This window comes from Anoplopoma fimbria, chromosome 7 (genome assembly GCF_027596085.1).
Source record: "Anoplopoma fimbria isolate UVic2021 breed Golden Eagle Sablefish chromosome 7, Afim_UVic_2022, whole genome shotgun sequence".
Classification (NCBI taxonomy): domain Eukaryota; kingdom Metazoa; phylum Chordata; class Actinopteri; order Perciformes; family Anoplopomatidae; genus Anoplopoma; species Anoplopoma fimbria.
The window spans coordinates 17,032,360-17,056,014 of record NC_072455.1 but is presented as its reverse complement, the minus strand read 5'-3'; positions in this window follow the sequence as shown (position 1 = coordinate 17,056,014).

The following is a 23,655-nucleotide window of genomic DNA, read 5'->3' as shown; positions in this document are numbered from 1 at the left end:
TGAAAGCTGTGGCAACTGATGCCCTCAAGGAGCCATTGCTTCCTCACCAAGGGGGCAGCAAAATAAACGAGGCCCTGCCAGAGGATAGAGAGACAAGAGCAGCAGAAAAAAAAACAGACTTATAGACCCTTCACCGTTGCATTCCTAAAAATACACTGCTGTCATATGCTGTTGTAGAAGAAAGGGAGACATTTGGGTTATTTGGGCAGCATATAGAGACAACAGCACACATGGACAGGGGAATACAAAGATATACAACTGAGGAGAAGACTGATGATCCCATAAATCTGTTACTCACACATGCATGCAAACATACAGTAAACATGCACTCCTACCTCTCTTTTCATGCTTTTCATGTTCAGTGACCTGTCTAAACTGACCCCACATCTCGTATGCGACTCCTCATCCATGTGTGTATCAAACATAAATGAGACTGACTCAATATCTCACTCATGGCTTCTTTGACACCACCAGACCCTGTCTTTCTGAGCCTCCTTAGCCCATTTCTGCCCCACTCCAGTTTTTTTTTTCCCCTCATTCTTTCAAAAGATTATTCAAGGTTATTACTTTCTTCAAAAGGCCACTTAGGATGTGCAGTGGAAATATGTTGACTCTCTTCGATTTTTTTAAGGGGTTTAAGTGTATTTCTAATTCACTGGTGGCATGGTTCACTACATATGAGGCTGCAGTGTGGCTTTCAATGGACCTGAGGGGAACATATTTATAAACTGAATCCTGAACCAATGGGACTCGTAGGGAAGTGTTTGGCTTCGAAAGCATTAAAGTGAAGGGATCACCATTCGCGGTACTATATTATACATTAAAAATTGAGATGGGGTGACTTTGCTCCGCTACTGACCTCTATCAATATTTGATCGCAGAAAACAGCAACTAGTAAACAATAGGGGGAGAAGGTGATTCAGAGCAGAGGTGAAGGGCAGGGCACATGGATGAAGCCCAAGGAACTGCACACTTGAAAAATGTTTAATCTTAAAACTCCACCGCATGCCAGTCAAGCTTGATCCACTTTTTGACAATTTTGGGCCCAGAAAGTATTTGTCGCCCTGAAATAAAGATGGATCACTGAAAAAAAACATTCACTACCAAGTCATCTGTCCATTAGCCAGGCAACAATATGTGTCCCATTCTTTTTGCTTCTTCCAAGGAAAATCGCAAAGGGTGTTTAACATGTCTTCAGCTCAGAGAGGATTGTGGTTTGCTTGTTTCCTGAGAGCTTTAAAATGCAAATTGAAGGCATCTCTCCAGAGGAGAGTACGGTGCCTCAAGGCTGCTCTGACCCCTTGACCCAAGTATAATTGATGAGCTCACGTTTTTTTATGAGCCATTGCAAAAGTCATCCGCATGTCAAAAAGATACATCATCACAGGCATGACTGTTAAGGGCAACACACACCGACGGCGTATTACGCGCGCCAAAGCACCCTATTGTTTGCAATGTGGACCCACGCACCGGCAGCAACAAAACCCATGTTGTTGTGGAATCGTGTTTCTCGACGAGGGAAACTATGTTTTCTTGTCCTATTTTCCAACACTGACGCACTTATACAGAATGTGAGGGGGGGAGAGAGAGAGATTCAACGTGTGGTAATCGGAGCTTCTTTGTGCTTTGTTTACATGGCCGGGCATGACGTGAATGCCTTTCAGTGCATGTTAGTGTGCCCTGATGATGGCCGCCACTCTGCACTCCGCTCATAAAGTTAACGGTATATCACTTTTTTTAAATTCATACAAAAAATAAAAGTGTAAAAATTAGTTATGTTATGTGCTGGACCCATTTTCTGGACAGGTGCAGTGACTTTTTGAAGTCTTGCTAACAATGGGAAGTTGCTAGGTTACTAGCATAGATATGGCACAGAAGCAGTTTATACATAACTTTTAACAGAGACCATGCTGTAGCACACATACAACAATGCAACAAAAAAGTGCAACCAGTGTCTCTAGAGTAAGCCAATATGGTGCTGGATACTGCAGCATTTTTATGAAAACAATCCAAAAAGTAGACAAGGATCAACTGGTGTTTATAATGTGGACTGTCTAGATCATCATCTCAAATGAAAAGGGCCCAAGACTGGTTAGCCAGCTTAATAGACTGAGGCCGGTCTATGGTACATCAGGCTGTCACACATGAACTGACAAACATGCACTCGCTTCTTTATGTATGATAAAATTAGAGATAATCTTGGTGGCATGTGGAGAGAAAGAGACAGAGGAATGGGGGACAAGTTAATCATCTCAGAGTAGCTTCTCCCATCAACTGGCAGCGACTTTAATCAAATTATGACCTTGTAAAGCATGCACTTGTCATTTGGGACCCTAATCTCTTTGCTAATGACTAATTAGCCCCATCACCTGTTCCTCTAAGCTTCCATTACACCCCCAACAAAGCTTTAAGATAATGGAATAAACAAAGGGGGGAAAAAATACTTCCCTTGCCACACACAAAAAAAGAAAAAAAAAGTAGCCCAGACAGACATCAATCAAAACCTGGGAGATTGATTAGAGACTGACAAAATAGCTTTTGGATTTTTTTTTCCACTCCTTGACAAGAGACCACTCTTCAGTGCTCTAGAGGACAATAACGATGCACAAATTCATTAGGAGTAATTAACCGAAAATAGCTATGAAACACAGGCAATATTGAGAGGATTCAGCCCAGAGATGCTAACCCAGCGTGAGGTTACAGCACAGTGAGGGTGGGGAACCAATCTAGTGGCTGGGTTTCATCAATAAATTCACCTTGTGTTGGGACAAAGCCCTTTGGACCAGAGTTACAAATGAGCAAAGCCCACTTGTTTGTTTCTGTGTTAGGTCTTGTTATGGATTAACTCGTTTGCCTCAATCTGAGGCCGCACACGTGCAACATCCCGGCATTTGCAGCGGATCTGCAAAAGAGGACGGAGGAGGCTTTTGTTTGTGCCATCCAGCGCCTGTGCAGCTGCACTACTTGGCGGCAGGCACACAAACAGGCGGCTCCCATTCATTAGGCCTTTTTATATCAGAGACACTCACCTTCTGGGGGCCCAAAGCATCTGCCTCCATATCAGTAGGAAAGAGAGGGGGGGGACGGACACAGAGACACACTGAGTGGAAGAAGATGGAGATAGAGAGAGTACGTACGAAAGCAGAAGCGAGAGAAAACTGACAAATCTGCGAGGGAGATAAGAGGCACAGTAGAGTAACAGAGCAAACTGTGGCAAGTGTGGCAAACTGCACTCTAGTGTGAGCGAGACAGCGGTAGAAAGAGGCAACTCTGATGTAGCGAGCCTCATTATTTGGTTGTCTCTTCTCTTCATCATTCTTTCCTCATCCTCCAATCAGAGGAACATCTGGCTCTAAGAATTATAAAAGAGCTCTGGCTGGGCATTCATAGATCTCACACACATTTGAGCGCACACACCTCAACGAGCTTTGCAAAAGGGACCCATGGGAGTCTGTGCACACAGCCATGTGCAGCTGTAATGGAACACTATTATTTTAACACAAAGCCGCAACTGTTTTTACTGATTCTGTAACAGTGATTTTACATGAGCTCATGACACGTTTAAAACACTTTTATTTTGTTCAGTTAATCAATGCACTGTGTAGGTTTTAGTTCATTTTATTTTTTAGATGCAGAACTAGTGTGACTAAATAAAACAAATACAAGTTGCCAGTGTTACAGCAGCTCCAGTGGCCTTTGGTTCTTTATCTTACAGTGACGAATGAGGCATGCCACATCCCAAATGAAGATATCCCACAGGCCACCACCACTGCTGTAATGAAGCACTTCAAAATGATATGGCCAGCCCCAATGGAGGTTGTGCTAAATTTCATCTCATTGAATTTCATTAAAGTATACGCCAGGAGGTGCAAGGACAGTGGCTGTCTTTTGTCTTTGTTCAGGACGTATAAATCATGACACCCAGAGGGTACCTGCAGGTTGTCTCACAGGGCGAAAATAAATAAAACATCAGCTATATCTTCATACAAATCAAATTTGATGAGAAGTAACAGGGGAATGTGTGGTAGAAACAGTTGAACCTGTCAGCTAAGATTGTGTTGGGTCCCTTCAGCATTTGAAATGATGATATAAGGGGCACAGTGGTAGATCTATGGGTAGGAGATGAAAAAGAAAAGATATATTCAAAATGCATGATTGCATATTTAATGGACACTTCTTTTCCTCCATCTTAGCAGTACCAGTTATAACAATAAAGTGGGCAAAGTATATTTTTTTGGTCAACAGTATGCATACTTAGGATAGGAGAATTCATCAGGCTGCCAAAATGCCTGCCAACCACTGTCAACGCTGTTTTGAAAGATAGTGGGACATTATGGAACTTGGATGGGAAATCAGCTTCATTATAACCACAATCTGTGGAAATTAACATCCACAATTAACCTTTATTTATTGCAGACAATGCACCTCTGGCCAGGTCAGACAACCCATTTGCATGACATTTAATATAAAGCATTCTTGAATGCAGAGCAGAGACCTGCTATACGTTAAAAACACTGCCTCAAATCTAAATGGAAATTGAGCATGCCATAGACCCAAGCAGAGGAATATAACCTTGCTTTGTTGAAACCGGGCCCAAAGAATACAGATACATGAAAGAGAAGGGAGGCTGTGGATACAGCAAACAAAATGATTACACATTTTAGAGCAATTTCTGGGTCCTGCGGTCATAATCATTTTGTCGATAGCCTTCCAGTGTGCAGGTGTGCTCATACAGATGGTTTTATGAAGATCCATTAAAAATAATTTCGCTCATCAGCAGGCCCAGGAGGGGCCCAAACCAGCAACTGGGAGACAAGCCCAGATGTCTGCTTAGGCTACAGCTTTAACCCACGCCGCACTCCGGATGCAGACCCCCTGTCACCATGGGAACGCAGGGTAATAGTAAAACATGAGGAGGTAGGAAGCAAGAATGTGTTTTTGTACACATTCACAAATATGTGCGTACAAGCTTGTGATCACACATAATGTGTAAACACATACATCTTAAGGCGAGAAGCTAGAGCAAGCAAAAAGCAGGGGTGTCCAACTTGGAGGAACTTGCCGGATGATGGCAGCTATAAAGTTTTAGTAGAGATTAAAATGGTTTTTTTTTTTTAAATGGTGAGTTTAAAACACAGATTGCTGATTTGACTGTCACTTTAGGCTCTTCCACAAAGAATAAAAACACCTTCTCGCAGCATTCCTTATATCGCAGCGATATGCGCTGCAGTAAAGCAATGCTGCATAACAAGGCAGCCAGCGAGCGGGGAATTTTTTGACGTGGTTGTCCTTGGTGGCAAACATTTGATGCGTTTTGATTAGACTCCGGTGGGGGGGATTATCAAAGGCTAAGATAAATCAATGTTCTTTTAATAAAGAGGACTTGGGTGGGAGGGAGACAGACAGTTCTGTTCATGACAGGGCCTGTCTCTGCCTTATCTCCAGCTTCTCAGATCCCCTAGACAGGCAAATATTTTAACTGTAAACACCCGTGACTCGACAGCCTGCGTGGGACTACTGTCAAGCTTTTCCACTTGCTACCGACTCACCTACTCTCTCATATGACCAAAAATGGGTTTGCACGAATACAAAACCACACACACACCAAAGCATGGAGAAATATACCTGCACACATTGAGAATACACAATACCTGCTACAATTAGCCCACAAAGCTTCATGAATACACATTCTTGAGTTTAGAATGGTGCCTCATACACTAAAGTGATACCTGTGTCCTCCAGCTGCCATCCAAATCCACTGTCATCCAGATTAGCCTGGACACCACCAGATGCCTCAGAGCCGCCAGGAGAAGAGAGGCGCGGTGCAGTGAATTCCAGTAATTAATCCCAGATTACATCCTGTGACTCTCCATCAAGCGAGTTAGCTACAGTGTGCAAAAAGGCTCACTTGGGAGAAATACAGAAATACAAGGCCAATGTGGGGACACTTGAAAGGTTTTGTTGCAAGGAAGTTTGCAGGTAATTTAATTTCTAACTAATGATTTGTTAGAGATCCCATGTCCTACAATAAAGAGACTTTTATTCCAAACTAACAAGAAATTCTGAAGTGGTAGCAAATGAGTGAACACATGAACTGAAGAAGCATGAACTTCACAAACTAATCACAAAGAAGAGGCGGGAGTTCCTTTAAATTATTGTCAAGGGACACGCTTAATGCTTTCCGTATTTAGTTGATCGGGTTGAGTCTGTATCGGAATCAGGAGCCTATCTTAGTATAAACATTAGAAGCATGAGTTAGCAGCAATTCAGCAAAATGTGAACTATTCCTTTAACGAAGAGAAAATATGCAAAAATACAGCTACCCGATATCCTAATTAGGAGTAAAAAATGATAAACTAGCACCCTGCTACATTTATGATTTTACTTTTTAACCTGCCCACTGGGGAAATGCGCCAGAGATAACGGCAATCAACGTGCATTAAATATCATGCAAATGACATGCACCCCTTGTTGGACAGGATGGGACGGTAAGTGTTGTGGATTGACAGTAAAACAACGATTTGCATCTGCTGATAACCTGCACATGGCACATATAAAAGAAAATGTAGGGTCTCGGCTGCAAGGAGGGAGATAAAAGCATCCCTTCAACAGTACGCTGTATCCCCAGCATACTGAACAGCAGCCTCTTTATCCATCAACTGAGGTTTTTACTCTATCATCAATAAAACTTTGAGGCAATTTGCAGCCGCCTAAAAAAGTTCACGCCACATTTTCATAGTCTGCGAAGGTAGATTTGTTTGAAAAACTAATCGAGCTGGTGTGCTCTGGAATGCTTATATTTTGTCTGACCTTTCCAGCTCAATTCTGTTTCCCTGACTATTGAATCAAAATTAAATAAATGAACTACATTATACATTAAAAGGCAATTCAATTAAAAATGGTGATCCCTTTGATGCTGAGGCTTGGGTGGTTGATGTGCTTGAAAAGCTCCACCCCCACCCCCAAGAGGCCTTGAGAGCCTGTTTACTTCAGATTAGGCCAACAGTCATTTCTCACTGGGGAGGGAAAAGGGAGTTGCTTTCTCTGTCAGAGGCGTAATAAACAGGACTGTTTTGCAAACTTGCTACGAAAGACTCCAACTCATATGTGGCCTACTCCTTTTGCTGCTGGAGAAAATATGTGCATGCATTTGTTGCATCACTCCCTCACTATCCTGTTTCCTGTCCATGACATTTGATATGGAAAAGCATCAGTAAGTCATCTGCAGAGCCCTACGCCCCCCCGCCCTCCCTAAAGACAAGCCAAGAGCCCTTGAATTAAGTCAATCATTTAGTCGTAACAAATTAATTAAAAGAATAATTAAATCATTAACACATTAAATACGGCAATTAGAAATCTTGTCCTACATGAGTGAATTTGAGTGAATTTAATGGGGGAAGCAAATGGAGCAATGGGGTGTGCCAAAACATAATTTTTATTTAATGCTTTTTTCACAATAACATGCACTTTGGGATAACCCTCAACTGAAGGAATGGTTGACTAATGTTATCTCAAAACGATATCATGAAAATATTAAAAAGGGAATTTACAGAATTATAACTTTAGGAGTCTCAGCCAAGGAATAACGGAAACAGGACTTGATGGATTTAAGCATATTTACATCATGTTTATAGAATAAAATGAATAGCATTAATAACTGGGCCCAACACAGCTGGCCTCTACTATGGCTCCAGCCCCTCCCCGACTTGTTGCCTAGTAACTGCAGCCTCACCTTAAGGAGGCGGAAGGGGGGAATAATGGATTCAGAGGGGCATCAAGGAATAAAAAGTCTTCTCTACACAAACTTCCTGTTGGCTTATGGAACTTCACAGGAAGTAAGGCTCAACCAGAGCAATGCCCCCTGATAGCAAGCTAAGTCATAAGCAATGTTGTGGGGCTGGTTAATTACATGCCATAACACCAGCCATATATCCCCTGTCAACAGACATGATCTTTAAGTTCCCAACCTGCTGATGAGAGCACATTTGAGTTTCACTGCAACGTACTGCCGGACAAATCCGGATAGAGGGACACGGGTGGTGGGATGAAGTAGGGATGATGAAGATGAAGGAGATCAATGGAGCCCTGTCCACGGTTCAGGCAGGCATGGAAGTTTTATAGTCACATGTTCTGTATACTGTTAAATCATATATGACCATGACCCATCTCCAACAATTTGGCTCCTATTCTATCTGCAAACACATGCTTCCTTGCTGCTACACCCCATCAAATGTAACTTCACCCACTTCCCCAGCCTCCTCCTGCATCAGCATTTAGATTTATGTGAATTTAGAATGTTTATTTCCAGTATGTGTACATGGCAATCCAAATGTTGTGCTGCATCTCTGTTGGGGGGAGATGGCGTGAGATCAAGAAAGGCCTGTGTCAAGCTTGCTCACATTTGACGAAGAGCTTAAGGAGCAACACTGCCAAACCTACCGCTTCATCCATTGAAGTTCAGGGTGTAGTTGAATTGCAGGGTAAAGAAATGGCCGGCTCAAAGAAATATACATAATAGTCATTTTTTCACCAAACAGGACTAGATTTTTGGAAACGAGACCTAACGAAAGCACTACCCACAAAAGTAAGTACTTCTAGCTCATCATAGAACCCATCGCACACCGTGTCTGGTATAATCCAGTTTTTTGGCAGTCATGATTGCCTTTTTCTTTCTTCAAAAATGGAGTTTATAATGTAAACATGCACAGTTTTGTTTACCATTAAAGTTTCTCATATCACATTCTGTTTTGATACTGCCAATAGCTATCCCAAGTGCTAATGGCTTGCAGCATATGTGTCTTGTTGCTGGTAGAACACGATACACAAACAACCCAGGGACTCATTCAAAGAAACATTGTTCTACAACGCTACTAGATATCGAAACAGCCGTTTACCTTTAATGACAAATATGCCAGTGCTCATGTCGTTCAGGCACACATTACAGTGATAAGCTCACAGCAAGAGAATCAACTCTGGGGCAATCTGAATGTAAAGTAGGTGTTTGGCTGTACCTTCCCTGCGATCCTGGTTTCCAGGGTATGGCCACTCAGAGTTGGGCCAAATTTACCAATTATATTTGCCCATTTATCTTTGCTGAGGAATGATGGTAGCCAGTTCAGCACATATATTCACAAAGACACTCTTCTTTTCATGGTTATTTAATACACCATTGATGGAATAATGAGTCCTGAGGGAATGCTGGTGTGATAGTGGATATGTTACTCCTATAGCAAGTACGCCCTAATGTGTGTGTAAGTGTGACAGAGCAGAGAGTCAGACACAAAAATAGTGGTAGAAAGAATGGGCCTCGCCATTATCTTATTAAGTCAAATAAGCTAAATTAAATTTTTCTCAAGGATTGCGACAACTCAAGCAGAACCAACTGATTTTTCTTTGGAAGTACATCGGGCCACATGAAGGGCAATTGATGTTACCTGAAAATTTTAAAGTGGGTGTTGAAAAAGCATGTTGTAAGAAGATAACCTGACCCACCAGATGGTTTGGCAGGTGATGAACCATCTGTCAATCAAACTCTTGCCAAAGCAGATCGGAAGAAATATATTTTTCACTGAGAAAAGCCTTCAATGCCCTTTTTTGCTCTTCTGTCAATAAAGAAATACTCTCCTCTGATATAACCGATGCTACTGCATCAAAAGGGAATAAATCAGATGCAACAACTTAAACTGAAGGAAAACACTGATGAAAGTTTCAGCCTCCCAAGCTGCTACCAGCTCTCTCCTCCTACTCCAGTGAATGGCTCTAACCTTCTCAACCTCACCTAACTGAAACCTACCACTTCACCAGGTAAGTATAGGGTGAGCTAAACAGAGATCAAGTCTAAAACAACATTAATTCTGACAAAATCATTGACGTAAAATGTATCAGATATTGCTGACATCACAATTCACCTGTGGGCACACATGGACCAAATTTCATAGAATGTTATTTTCTGCAGAACTACCTACCTATCCTACTACACGTCGACAGTACCAAGCCCCTCAGCGTTATGAGGAGATAACAATGCAAACCGGCGTTTCCTTTCCCTGATTGAGCATCTGATTCACCCCAACATTACAGGCAGAACAGTGGAAACCCCTTTCAACATGTTAACAAAAGAAACCAAAAAAATAAGCGCGTGTTATTTATATAACCGGATTATGAATTTATTAGAATAACTTAAACACCGGACTAAAATTTTAATGTTGAGGAAGGGGGCTTCGTGAAAAAAGAGAAAAGCAACCTTTTCACAAAGCAAAAAAGGAAATAAGGTTATTTGCTGTGCTACCAAGACACTATAGTTGACACTTCCAGAGTGCTTTAACATCCCTGTGTGCAGCAACAGTCAGATAGCGATCAAATGGCTTCACAAGAAAGCCTCATGCAAACGACTTGACAACAGCTGGGTCAGAAAGTTTGGCACGGTAGTGTGATTTGAAAAATACATCTGCTGTTGAAAGTTGCGGCAGAGAAAAATCTCCCAACATAATCACACTGCAAAGTAAAGTGTCTCTGACAGGGCACGCGCTGCCTTTCACAGGCATTATTCTAAGCCTGAGGTTTTATATTCTGCGAGACAAGCTCAACCTTGCATTATGAGATGTAAAAAGCTCTGCGTGCACGAGTGAAGGGGAGCCAGATGTAGTGATTGTGAGCTATACGCGCACACTCTGGCAGCAGAATCACCTCGACAGCAGGGCGATATAACTATGGAGCCCTAAGGGCATTCAATACCATCAATGGTCTATTTGTGTATACATATCGGAGTAGAATGGGAATGATCTCTCACATTGATCCTTTCCAGTCTAAATATTTTTAGAAAGCCATCGATTATATCGGCTGGTATGTTCTGGGAAGCATTAAGAGAGAAATGTGATGGTGGCTGAGTGTTTATGCATTGCTGAAAATATACAATAAATGTCTCCGTATGTATGGGGTACACGGTAATGTTAAAGTAAATAAAGTTCTTGCCACGTCAGATGCTCCAAACAAAGCTAAATATATGGAGCAGCACAGCAACCCTGTAATGATCTGCCTCCTGTGCGTGCATTCCAATCGAATCTCTCAAAATATACCTGTCCCTGTGTAACGTGCACAGTTAAATAGTCACAAGTTCCTCTGATTGGCAGTGTGCTGATGCTAAATGTTTCCTCCCAAGTGCTGTTTGTTTCAGTGGAGGCAACCCACTGGTCTTACAGGTAGTGTCACAGCAGCAAGTCAAATCAAAAAGCCAGTACACACTGCGTCTATATTTCTACACACCGCAACAACACGCAGAGGATACACACAGACTGTAGGTTTAAACAATCATTCTTGCACTGTACACATGAATGCATGCAGACAAATGTGAGTACGCAAACAGAGCATCAACAACACCCTCGAGTTTTTCTAAATGCTGCAAATGGATGCTAAGAAATTGATCTCTCTGTGCGGTTAATCTATTGTTGCCTTTTTAATGAAACTATTGCAAATTAGCACTACCCAACATTAAAATGCATAAGTAATGGATTCACTTCTAGAATCTACCGAAGAGGCAAATGCACAGGTCCTAATTGCACAGATTTAACTGATAGCACAGCATGTGCTGTGTGTAATCTTTCTGGAAAATTGCAGGGTGCCGATTTAGCAGATATCCTGGGAGATATGCATTGCCATGGCTAATCATACTGCAGGCGAGTTCTGTACAAAGTGGTTCTTATTCAATGAGTTTTAAAACATCAAAGTACTTACTTTAAGAAAAAAACCCACTAGATACTTCTTCTTAAACACAGGGCTACTGGAACTCTTCTATAAAGTTAAAAGAATACGCCATTTTTTTTCCATTTTGTAACACAGAATGAATACATCTCCAAATTAAGGACGTATAACTGTCAAGAACAGCCCCAGCTGTGCACTTATAAGCTACACGGTTAAACCAAGGCTATAATGCAATACAGAACAATGGCTCCAACACATAAATATCACATTGTTTTGTCCTGGCTTTAAACCGTTTATGGTGGCACACTGCAATTCATTGTTTGATTATGCCTCGATGACCAGAAGCCATTTGTGTGACAAAATACTATTAATATGCTTATGAAGGGCCAAAAGGGATCAACACATTTGAATAACACCCCCTAAAACTAATGTATTCAGCATCTTTGAAGTGTGCTAGCTCCAAAGCTGGTTAGATAAGGATTTTTCTAAGTCCAGAGCGCAGTATTTCTAATGCCTGCTTTGTTGATTCTTCTCCTGGGTCTCCTTACTTCATATATATATATATATATATATATATATATATATACACACACACACCAAAGACAATGCTGTCCTTGCTCTGTCATAACAAAAAAAAGGTTGAAATTGAGATATATATTTGACAGTGCATGCAGACTACTTAGCCTCATCTTAGTGAAACAGCCCCGCGGCTTCAGCATTTCTGGAACAAAAACTGCATGAGAATATGGTGACTGATGAGGATACACTTGTTTCCATTGACTATTTACAACAAAAACAAGAGAAGGAAATTTGAATACAAAATCAGTCACCCAGACCATTTTAAAAATGTATATTCACAAGTAGTTCTTGTGGTTTTACATGATGCACATGATGAGAGAAAGATGGAGGAACTGTGAGTGCCTAACCTAAACATATTCTAAACTGTCTGTTGAGTATAAGAGACACACAGAAGCCCCGAGGAGTTTTGTATTAATTAACTCAACAGCAAGCTTAGCTGGGTAGCCCAATACTCATGATAACACAGCCTACTGAACCCCAGACTGTTTATAAGCAGTTGACTCACATGTAGTCACAGTGATGTCACCCAGTGGTTTATGGACCACAGGTTTGAAGCCCCAAGTCTGGCATTTTGACCACCATCTTGGTTTGGGGATCCAAAAGAGACACAATAGTGGAGCTAAGAACAGCCAAACGCCGAATAATGCATTTTTAGGCGACCGAAATGTGGGACCATAATTTCCTAAATAAACATCATGCTGTCTTGAAGATTTAAAAATAGCAATTGAGATCATAAACACATGTGTACTGACGTAATAAATAGAGTGAGATGTAAATATGTATTCTTCTTTATAATCAGAATTATTTTAACAACCAAAGGAGCCTCCCCTGCTGGCGCTTAAAAAGAATGCAAGTTGAAAGCGCTTCAACATTGGCCTCACTATACAGAAGCGGAGGTTGCCGCCTGATTTGAACAATTACTTAACTACATTGTCACTGACTATGAATCTTTAAAGTAATCAGCAAAAATAAAAAAATATTAGTTGGCACATACAATCTCGTATTATATAATCTTACTCTGCTTAAATGAGAGGTAAAGTTAATTTTCTTCATATCCATTTTGCTACAAGCAAATCAAACCAAAATCCACAGTAGCCACTGCAGGACCCACAAGTACACACTGTCACCAAGCTCTCAGCAACTGCTACAGTTTCACAAGGACGCACAAATGAAATTTTCTTTGCCATTCTAAATTACCCCTTTGAAAACAAGTTGTCCTCACTTTCTGGTGGGACCTGGCAAACACAGTCTTCGGCCACTCACCATACAGAGCACTTTAACAAACACATATGATGTTATCAAAATATTGAAATAAAGTGGTTTGACAGTTTGATTTTATGTTGGTTCAGTATACAAATAAACCCAACATTCTGAGCAGCAAACCTCAGCAGAAATGTGAAAAATAAAACAGCTGTAAAATGTGGAATCTGATCACTATATACAAAGATGCAGCACAAGATACAGGCCGAGCATATGCCGATAACTTTGAATTAGCTCCTACAGCGCCGTCTGGTTATGGTCGCAAACCTCATCTCAGATCTTTGTTGGAGAAATCACTTCTCCACCTTTTCTCGTTCACTTGCGTCAGTTCTCCCTCGTTTGTTTGCTGATGGACCGCACCCTCACCATGCACACACACCCCTACACACACCCACAACAAAATGTCATGAGACGCTCGGATGTGACATGATTATGGTGCACATTCGCATCGAACCACACACACACACACACACACACACACACACACACACACAGAGAGAACTCCAAGACATCTTCTTAATGTGAAGACAATTTTAGTGAGGGGTAATGATTTCATCAGGCCATCGTAGCAGCTCATTGGAATGCCTGTCAGATCCCAATCCATTTGCGGTGATGAACTCCAAAAGCATGCACACAAACACGCTTTTCGGTGTTTATCAAGCATATCATTTGTGAGGAGTATCATGTGAGAGCAAGTCTGGCAGCCTGATTCATAGCCAGATATACATGGGGATCGTTTTACTAGACATCTATGGGTCTGATCCCCCCCCCACCTAAACCTCACACACGCACACACCCAAGAGAAGCACAATGTACATCTCTGAGCAGACCATCAGTGGTTGTAAAACTGTAGAGTCGTAATGTTTCCCAGCCTTGGGGGCTTATTAGGAGGCATAAAAGCTGCATGCTACCTTCATTCATATTCTCTATAAACACCCTGCCACATCACAGCTTTTATTTATTTTTTATATTTTCTAGCTGCTTTCCGACTCTGGGCAGTCGGAAAATATAAGTCTCTGCGCCACTACTTTGTGCTGCATGATTGATTTGCAAAATAGGCCTGTACTGGAAATGTATCTGAATAAGGCTAGGATTTGCCTCTGTGTGTAAGTGCAAATTGCAGTGTCAGATCTCCGCGTGGATGTTGTTTGTCAGGCGTAAACTCAGCATGGCGGCAGTTTTTATTTCTCTCTCTACACCGATGTCTGTATAATCTGCAAAAATGGGAGCTGCCGTTGATTATAGTCGAGGAGAGAGAAAGGACTGGGCAAATGACATTTCCAACCTAGAAATTCTGGTGAATAAAAACAACCACAGTGCGGCTGAGATTGTTTGCAGTTTTACGAATAGAATTATGCATCCCCCTAGACCGTGCAAAAGTTCAGCTCCGGACAAAACCACCGCAGCTGAAGTACAGACAATTACAGGGGCCAGTGTGCTATTGTGGGGATATGATTTTATGAGAGTATTATCTGGGTTTGTAAACATGGCCCGGATCACTGAGATCACACCTCTTATCTCCAGCATGCGGTGCAGCGGTATTGAAGACCGTTTTAAATCAAACGGTTGGTTCAACTTAGAACTAGGTCGCTCGCATTACATGACAGGCAGAGGGGAGGTGGAGGAAGTTAGTTTGTGGATGTGGGTGTGTTCTGAGTTTATAATGCGAGCGAGAGCCTGGAAAAGAAACAGGAGGTAGAAACGGAGGATATGAAAAATGGAGTTAAAAATAGGGAGAAGAGTTGGAGAAAAAGTGAGTTTCTCACCCCCCCCCCCCCAACAACCGCCTCCCTGCTCGCAGCACAGGAACATCTGGCTTTAAAGCGGCCCAATAAAAAGGCCACTGGGAGGAGAGGAGTGAGCGAGAGAAAAGGTGTGAGAGAATGTGTGAAGGATTGATAAGATAGTGGAGAGATGCAGCGATACAGAGGCAGTGGAAAAGACAGTGAGACTGTAAGCGAGTGCTCGGGGGCTGTCATAACTGCCGAACCGGGCCCCCCTTCAAATGACATCCTTCACCAAATCATATTTCACACGTGGCGACAAAGGCCACACCACATTTAGAGTACTCCATCCCCTGCAGGGGCGGCAATGGCACTCTGGGTTCTGATTCTCCTTTTTCCAGAAACAATGGCCACTTGCTCACCATGTGTCTACATTTACAGTGTGTAATAAAAGATTGTGACAGCACCGACATGCAGAAGTACTTGCAGCTTGACTATAATTTAAGAAGAACTGCATTTGCATGTATATAGAAAAGGTTTAAAAGTCGGAGAAGCTTGTGTTCTACATATTGTGGGGATGAAACTACTTGAACTTTACCTACTTTTTACTTTGCTGAATACTGTGCACTTTATTGTAAATTCATAAAATGCACCACAGTTCACCTGAACATAGCCATATTACTATACAGAGTCTTTAAAATAAATATCATACAATACTTTCATTTTGATAGCTTTTGGTCACAGTCTCTCCAGCATTACACGATGGCACTTGGTCATCAAAATGACAATTTTAAAATAAATAATATTCTTGCCTCCTTTACTGCAGTACAACTGTGTGCAAAACCAAAATGCCTTGCAAAAAACACGAGTTGATGGTAGTGGCTAGGTTCTGCCGCTGACAGAGTGACAGGTTCTTTTGACAGCTACGTGTCAAGCAGGTGGAGTGTCGCACTCAAGTCACAGTGTGATCACTGTCATTTGCAATGCTGAGCAGGTCTATGCAAGATATGGTAGGTAAACCAACCAGGCTGTCAAGAATTCAAAATGATCACTGATTCAATAATTTCTCAGAGAAAACAACCACCAGTGACTAAAGAATATAATGACGAGTCCAGACAAGTCTCGAATAGCAGATAAAAAGACGACAGTATCCACTAAACTGCAGTAAGTATTTGACATCTTGTCATTTTTTTCCCCCAATTGCATCATGTGCTTGGAAATCCAACAGGCAGGAAGCAACAGATTTCATTTGCATTGGTGAGCTGTGCCTCAGCAATCCCCGCCTCCAAAGTAGGTCAGCAGGAATCGGCGCCTCCGAAAATAATAACAAAAGGTGAGCCCCCTCGCTCTCTCAGGGGTGAACGCTCCGCTTTCGTGCGACTCACATGCTTCCACGGCGAAATGTGCCATATCAGCAGTTTCCAAATCTGTAGGCATTATACCGGGGCATATTATGGCACAATATTGCATTCAGCATACGAAGGTGCTCAGCAGCTATTGTAATATTTTAACAAGACAATAGTGGATACACACACACACACACACACACACACACACACACACACACACACACACACACACACACACACACACACACACACACACACACACACACACACACACACACACACACACACACACACACACACACACACACACACACACACACTGTAAATATGCAGAGTTTTGTTAGAAGGCAGTGGAGTTGAAATTGTAATGATGTTAGTGTGTGACGGGGCTGCCGCGAAGACTGAGTGTGCAGCTATAGCCTCATCCTTTTTCATCAGTGTGTTTTCCCAACCCGAAAAGTGAGTTGGAAAACACAGCCTATTCCTCTGGGAGGGGTGTAGCTTTGAGCAAAGTGCACTTCATCTACAAGAGTAAGTCAGGGCACTATCACCTCAGCACATGTATTACACACAAACAGCTACACTACAGCATGTCCTCTCTTCCTCCCAAATCCACACAGAAATACAAAATGCCCTTCCTCTCTTTGCTTCTGATTCTCTCTCTGTGTGTGTGTGTGTGTGTGTGTGTGTGTGTGTGTGTGTGTGTGTGTGTGTGTGTGTGTGTGTGTGTGTGTGTGTGTGTGTGTGTGTGTGTGTGTGTGTGTGTCACTCTGTCAGTACATGCAATGTCCAGAGACCGAGCTTCATGCACAGTTAATGTCTCTGCTGTCCAGATGATTAACGTTACCCGATTCACATTCCCAAACGTTGCCCGAGTTCCACTCTCCTCCCGCCTCACCTTCTGTGTTGAGCTCACTCCTGGGCTTCAGGTAAAAATAGCTGCTCCATCCTGTTCCTCTCTGCCGTCACACAACCTGCTGTCAGTCCACTGGGATATCAGACCTGGGCAAAATTGATTTTATTGAGAGAAAGGCTTACATGTATCATAAAATACAATGCACCAGAGACTTTTAGATTTAAGGAACTGGGATGTTTTATTATAAATATGAACTAAAGTTCAAGAATGTGAAAAATTAAATATAACATTTAAACTCAAAACAGTGTTTAAGCGAAACAGGAAGTGCCTTACTCCGGCTACAAGGCTATTGTTCTTTTTGCCAACGCAAAATGGAGAAAGCAAGTTGCAAATTGTGCCCTAGCTTGTTCTTAACCTATTCAGAACCCAATAATGTTCCAAACACAAAACGAATATCGGAATGGTGGATTTCTACTCTAAATGGACTAGATAAACAATAAAGCTTCCTGAAATCTTGAGTAAAACTACAGGATAAATCTCATTTTTATACATTTTGAGCAAGTGCCATTTTATGATTAGAGATTAAATTACATTTCTTTGAGTTTTATAACAATTTAAATACACATAATGTACTTTAACAATATGATTAATAGATTCATATGTGACCTTACACTTCCTCTTTGCCTCACAGGCAGCCATGCTTGCCAAAAAAATGGGTATGGCTCTAATGCTGTCCACTTTAAATGATGTGGAACAATGCGATTGGTTTATAGACATCCAATCAAATAAGTTTGTGCATTTGGGTGGAGTCAGAGGACAGTAAAAATACATGTAGATATCTCAGAAACCCCTTCCTTCAAAGTAGGTTTGACAGACAAAAGTTTGTTCCATTGTAATGGACGGGGGATAACAGGTAAAAATATAGGTTTGCATTTCCTCTAATTCAGGCCGACTCATCTTCAGCCGAACAGTAGAATTTATTTTTGCAAAGAACAAGGACTGTATATTGTGTCTTTAATCTCTAAAATTGAACTCTTTACACTCTCTTGACACTTTAGGAAGGCATCTTTTCAGATCTTGTATGGTGAGGAGTTTCGATTACAGCTGCTAGTACCTCTTTGAATGCACATATAAGAAAGTGAGTATTTTGTTAATTTTATCCTTTAACACAGGCATGATGTACACAATTAGAAACACCCAGCCTGTTCTCAATATTCATTAATTAAAAAACAGGCCCTGATTTTGGTTCACCAATTTATTTAGGTGTTGTGGGCACGAACAATAAAACAACACCAATGAGCTGAAAGCTTGCAAAGCTGCATTGAGCTGCAGACGGGTGGCTTGACTGTCAGATTCCCTGTGGGTTCTGCAGTACGAGCATGCATAATGGATATCAGAGCTTTAACTTGGAATAGAAACTTTCAAAAGCTTTGACATGCATTAAGAACATTCAAGCCATCGTCTTGTTAACATGCTAGCCTGAAGCACCTGATTGGGTGATAGATCAAAGCTTGTTTCTTTCTGTTTGTTTGTGAGTGTTTCTGCCCCCAGTTGTCACCGACTGCTTAATACAACTTTGAGTAAGTCTGAACTTACCTCTGACAAGTGATGCAGCGCAGCTTTTGGAACGTTCCCACAATCCTTGGTTGCCATGTCAGTGATTGGACTGGATGTGAAGACGTTGCCCGTGGCCAGAACGCACACATTGGGAGTGAGTGGAAGCTCTCCAGCATGGCATCTCCCTTTATGTAACGCAATAGCATCTGCTGAAGGCGTTGACATAATCCCAAAACTGAGCCACGGGGTCGGCAGTTTGTTGAAGAGGGATCTAAACAACCAGGCAAACTAGGAGAGAAAGAGGGAGATAAATGTTGGTTTTAAGGTGTTTGTTCAGATCGACAGTGTTTGTTGAAGGTGGCTGCTTCAGCATGCACAAAAAACAACTAACTTTATGCCATTTGGTCTAGATTGCTCCAAACTTTATCATCATTCTTGATTCATAATGTCATATAAATCTTAATTATTGTTTAATTGTTTAACCCAAACAGGGTTAAAACGAACACTGCAACCCAAATGTTTGTCCTTACTCTTTTTTTACTGCTCAGCATTTACAAACAGGGGGAATAAGAATAATGCAAGAGCAAATACATGGAGGATTTGGAAAAAAGACAAAAGCAAAAATTGAACCCCTTGATGAAATCAGGGAAAGCAGTAATTCAGGACCAAACAAACAACAGGGGACTTGAATAACTGACACAGGATTTCCAATTAAGAAACAAAAAATCTGCAAAACAGAACCTGGCCCTCTGTGAGGCGTCCCACTGTGGGGAATCACAGAAATGCACAACTTACTAAAAAGGTCTTGATCATGTAGAGGCTTCCTGTCCAGCTCTCAGCTGATGTGAGATAAGTCCCATCATGCTTCTTGATATTTGCAAGTTAAATAAAATTATGAAGGGAAACATTAACTACAAGACTGGAAGACCTAAGTTTGAATATTAACTTCTCGTGCACAGTTCTGGGTAGTCTGTTCTATCAGCTGTGTTGTGTGCATGTGGGCATGTTGCCACTCTCCAATCAGCGTTGATTGAGTCCAGGTGCAAGTTTGTCCTTCCAAGTGTTAGGGAGCTGAATCAATACCAATTCACCAACCAAATGTGTTCACGCTCGCAGCAAAACTCTTGAATTACAGTATGTCGCGTTTTTATACCCAAACCGTCTCTAATTCACAGTGCAGACATAGTGTGCTGTTCTCACATATCTGTACAGTACACTGTGTGTCCGCCATTGTCCTTTAGCAGCGAATGTATCCTGTTGTCCTTGTATCACGTGTCAGCATTCTATACAGTGTGTGCCTGGCTGCAGCAGTGTCACCCCAGAAAAAAGAAAAAGTCCCTGCACGCGATTACACAAATGATTCTGATGGTCTGCTGTGAAATTGTCCAAAACGTAAATGTCTGCAAACTTCAGTCAAAACTTTAAAAAAAACAGTATGTGTCCAGACTTCAATAAGAAAAGCTTTCTTAATGTACTTACAAGACAAATTACTCACAGCTAAAATAATATTGCCTATGTATTGCTGCTTTTTACAAACTGACATACATTATGTCCATAGACATCCCTATAGTTCTGGTCATTTTAATACAATTGCTTCCAATCTAACATGGCGAACTGGCTTGTCACATTTAAAAATAAGCATTCACGAAATGTGAAGACTTCCCACAAACTTCCCTTTGTCCTACAACTTATTGCCCTGTCTTTCTTTAACAAGAAGCAGGCGTGCTTGAATGGAAGAACGGCTCTGTCCTTCACACTGTCTGATTTGCTTAGGAAAGGCGCTCACGTCTAATACTAATCTGAACGACAGCAGTGGAAATCTTGGCTCAGTTTCAGAGGCTAGATTGGGCCTGGCCCAATGACCTTCTCTGAGAGAACATGGAAAGTTTGCCGGCTCAATATGATACAGCCAGCATGAGCTTAGAGAGAGAACAAGAAAGGAGTGATTAAATGGGTTAGATCCGTGGCTGGCTTGGGTGGATGTCAGGAGGAGTGCAGCTGTAGTTGTATTCTGAGCATATCGGAAATTGTATCAGGTTGAAACTCTCTCATCATGGATGCATCACAATTTACAGTGCAGAGAATCCGAGAAAAAAGAGCAAGAGATTATTTCTAATTTTTGATTTTAGAAGGGCAATGTTTATCATATTCAGCTCTGGAGCAGCTCAGTTCATTTAGTATGATAGCAACAAGTCCAACACATCAGTAGCGATCAATAAAGCCAGCCCAACGTTATAACCAAAGACAAAGCTATCGTTCTGTTAGGAGCCAAATTCCCTTCCAGGCATCCCGCTGAATGAGAGCAGATCCCATCCGCTGAAAATCAGTGTGTTTCAACGTCATAAACAGCTGATAATTCAGAAATTGGGCATTTCTTAAGGCATAATTATAGCAACTGAAGTAAGTTTAAAGCAAATTAGCCTCACAGGAAGTTGAAACAAAGTGTTAAAACGGGGTTAATTGAATTGTAAGTCTTGTCACAGAAGATTACCAAGTCCAAGAAACACCACTTTAATTGCGTTATTACCATGTGGATTAAGGCATGGGATATTTTTGCCCAGTAATTATAGCTTGACTGTCCGTGCATTTTAATGCACTTTAGTCAGGACAATTTGGGCAGAAATGTTTGACAGTCCAAACAGAGGAAAGTTCCATTACAAAATGATCTGTAATGCTTTGGGATAACGCTGGCATTTCAACTGTAGTGTTGCCCACAAAATCAGGATTAAAAGGATGCATGGTGATAATGAGTAATTAATTTGACAGGAATCGCCTTGATGCTATTAATGTATCAGAGTAGAGAATCAAAGAAGCCCAAATCAAAGAGCCTCAACACACTGTGGTCATTTCCAGGTTGCATGTCAGCCATGGAAACATCAGAGCAACTATTGGACGGATTGCCATGAATTGCTTATAAATATACATGGTGCCTGATGACGAATTCAAACAAATTTTGTGGTCCTCTGACTTTGCTTCTTGTGGTCCAAATTTTCACTCATCTTGTGAAAGGCTTTGGTGATCACCTCATTTCGTTTATCGCCAAATAACAGCCTCATCTCCACTTTCTATGTAGTGTTCATTAGTTAACACACTAAACTAAAATGTTGAATATGGTTAACGTTATACCTGTTCAAAGCACAACTGTGCCTACGTACAGCCTCACTCTTAGTCTGACAAAAACATCTGTGTGCCCTATTTTCTGTTGCTGTACAATTGAACCTTGTTTTGCTGTTGTTGTGACGGCTGAGAATGGTCATTTTTCAGAAGGACTGTTTTCAGAGAAGCTGTGGTCTTTAAATGGGGAGTTAATGTCACTGAAGGTGCCTCTGAGCTTTGAAATGATAAGGAACACAGACAGCATCAAACTTTCTTTTTTTTATACTTTATTGATCTCCTGTTGCTATCCTCTTTTTATTCTCAATATGTTAGTCAGATCACCAAAAAAAAATCCTCTTTGAAGCTGCTGGGAAAGTTTTACTGTTGCTCAAGGGCACTACAGGCCAGATGCTACCAAACACTGGAATTTGATCACAGCCCTCCAATTAAGCAGTGGTCTCCCTGCTTTCTCCTACTTCTCACATTCATGATTTCAACAGCCAGGGAACCCGGGACGGTTACAGAATATCATTAGCCTAATGGACGGGAGCGCAGGATGGCAAGAATGAATGATTGCATTACGGTGCCATTTGCCGCAGTCTGTACATTGACATAAATAGTGCAAACAAACAATAACTGTCCATGTGCCCATTCTACTGTATTGTGATGGCTCGCTGTGTGATACATGGGTTCAAGCAGGGGTCTGAGAGAGCGGGAGAGATGCTCTCTTGCGCCCTTGTGTCGGAGTGAGTGGGCTGGGTGGGGGCTAAGTAGCTGGGAACTGGATTTAGACACAACTCCGCGATCCTCCAGGACCACTCTGCGAAAAGAAATACAAGGAGCAGATAAGAGAGAGAGAGAGACAGTGAGAGGGAAAACATAGAGGGGGAGAGGGCACTCAGCTTTTCTTTTTCCAAGCCATCTTGTCAAGAATGCTTGAATGGAGCCATTATGAAGCCTGAACCAACTAGTATGGGACAGTTTAAATAACACGAAAAAAAAATAGATAGCTGGCTAATACTTTCCAAAGAAGCTGTTCCCAAACTGGGAGTTGGGCCCTCCATGAGTGGTCATGAGCTGAATATCAGGGGTCCTTAAATGATGAGAAAAATTCAGAAATACAAAATTGGGTTTATTTTTCTCAATAATCCTTTGCTTGTCCCTGTGAAATACTAAGTATAGTGTTACCTCTTCGGGCCTCTAAAATGGTTCAAATGCAATATAATGTATTTGAAGAGGAAATAACTCTTCAAATAACTGCTCACGAGCCGATGCTTCATTTAAAGTCGAGATGGAATTAAAAATGCCTTTTTAAACATTTTAGATATCCCCATCCATACTGTGCTCCTATTTAACAATATATGCAAATACATATCTAAAAATATTTAGATATATAATAATTTTGAAATCCAATCATCCTTTCTTCCTGTAAAGCACAATATAATGTCTGCTTATGTTAACTAGTCCCAACCAATTTAAACCAATATTGTCATGACATCATCCATCAATTAATCTCTAGGTTGGTGAGGAGCCACAGCCC